At 43.3% G+C, this 2,237-nt stretch overlaps 1 pseudogene; it reads left to right on the forward strand.

Moving 5' to 3' along the window:
* Positions 1 to 350: 350 nt before the first annotated feature.
* On the forward strand, positions 351 to 1,448 carry LOC125929592 (U2 small nuclear ribonucleoprotein A'-like; annotated as a pseudogene).
* Positions 1,449 to 2,237: the final 789 nt, after the last annotated feature.

Here is a 2,237-nt window from a genome sequence, read left to right on the forward strand (position 1 = left end):
TAAACTTACAGTTCTGTGGTAACATTCAGTCCTAGTAGAAACAAGCTAATGGTGTAAGACCAATAATGTCAGTGTATGTTGAAGAGATGTATAGACATCATAGAACAGAGAGAAGAGGGAAGAGTGCCCATTCCTGGCTTTGGACTGCATAGGCATTATCTTTTCAGGGCAAAGTAGGGTAGCAGAAAGTTGGAATCCTATATCTTTGCATTCAAATCCCAAAATTACCATCTCCTGTGCTTTCTGAGAGGCCACAGATAGCCTACTGATGAAGGGCATGGACTTGAGAACTGGAACAACCGGGTGCAAATCCTAGCTTTATCACTTACTAGCTGTAGAACCTACTATACGGGGTAGTTTCAAGGATTATTTAAGTCACTGTAGGACGCTGGGAAATCTGGCGGGCCGGAGGCGGCGGGAAGCAGCCGTTGGGTCAGGCACCGGCAGCGGGAGGTGGCAGGATGGTGAAACTGACGGCAGAGCTGATGGAGCAGGCGGGGCAGTATACCAACGCTGTGCGGGACCGCGAGCTGGACCTCCGGGGGGTATAAAATTCCTGTCATTGAAAATCTAGGTGCTACCTTGGACCAGTTTGATGCTATGGATTTTTCTACAATGAAATCAGGAAACTGGATGGTTTTCCTTTGTTGAGAAGACTGAAAACATTATTAGTGAACAACAATAGAATATGGTGTATAGGTGAGGCACTTGATCAGGCTCTACCCTGCCTGACAGAGCTCATTCTCACCAACAACAGTCTCGTGGAACTGGGTGATCTGGACCCCTTGGCATCTCTCAAATCACTGACTTACCTAAGTATCCTAAGAAATCCTGTAACAAATAAGAAGCATTACAGACTGTATGTAATTTGTAAAGTTCCGCAAGTCAGAGTACTGGATTTCCAGAAGGTGAAACTGAAAGAGCGTCAGGAAGCAGAGAAAATGTTGAAGGGCAAACGGGGTGCACAACTTGCAAAGGATATTGCCAGGAGAAGCAAAACTTTCAACCCAGGTGCCGGTTTGCCGACTGACAAAAAGAAAGGCGGACCGTCTCCAGGGGATGTAGAAGCCATCAAGAATGCTATAGCAAATGCGTCAACTCTGGCTGAAGTAGAGCGGCTGAAGGGCTTGCTGCAGTCTGGTCAGATACCTGGCAGGGAACGCAGATCAGGCCCAATGATGACGGTGAAGAGGAGATAGAAGAAGACATGGTCACGAATGGGTCCTCAGCAAGATGGCCTGAGTATCTACAGGACGTGTAACATCCTCCTGGGACAAGTCCTGCTTTTTGAACTTGGAATAATAGCCTTGTTTGTGTCACCAAAGTGGAGTTCATAAGCATTGTTGAAATGCTTAAGACTGCTGCTGGTAATTTTGTGACATCATACATTTTGAAATCTAAATGCCAGTTTTCTACAAATAGTAAAAATACAAAGACATTCGCTGTGAAAAAAAATAAATTACTGTAAGTAAAGTATTAGGGCTTTTAAGTACTAGGTAGTAATAATAACCATCTTTATTTAGGGGAATCAATAGTTTGATGTTTAACTTTGAGAGGACTCGGTATCCTGATCTGTACAAATGGAATTGATAAACCAAAAAGAAGTCTGCTTACCTTTTTCCCAAGAGTGATGGATGTTTCATTGTAAGTGGGCTCGGGCTTTTGCTTTGTACATTTACCTGGGGTTTTTCATGGCTTATTACACTTTACCCCTTGATAATCCATTTCTTTTCCCAAGACTCACTCCTGATAAGACAGTATCCAGATAAAATAGATGTTTTGACACCTCTAATATGAACGTCTGTGATGTGAACCCTCTTTCTCCAGTGTTAGGTTTGTTCTGTTGCACCTAAAACACACACATACACACACAAGCAAACGTTAAAAAGACAATCAGCTCATGCAACTCAGAAGTCTGTGGGTCATTTTATCTCCTGATATGGCTGGATTTCGAAGCTCAAATGCTGTCATTGGGGCTCTATCACTTTCTTCATTTCTTGCCTCTTTCTGCTATTTTCGGGCTTCTAGATGAGATATATATCTTAGAATATCTGTTATCAGCTCAAGGAAGGAATTCGAACTATCTCTATTTTGGTGACAAGCCTCACTCCTTAATCAGTCATCTTATTCAGATTAAAGGTGTGCTGTGATGGGCCTGACCTGGGTCACATGCCGTTTGGGTGAACAGATCCCAAGTCTATAGGTAGCAGTCAAATAAAGTCTTCCGGGAAGTCTGG

This window comes from Panthera uncia, chromosome A2 (assembly GCF_023721935.1).
Source record: "Panthera uncia isolate 11264 chromosome A2, Puncia_PCG_1.0, whole genome shotgun sequence".
In the NCBI taxonomy this organism is placed as follows: domain Eukaryota; kingdom Metazoa; phylum Chordata; class Mammalia; order Carnivora; family Felidae; genus Panthera; species Panthera uncia.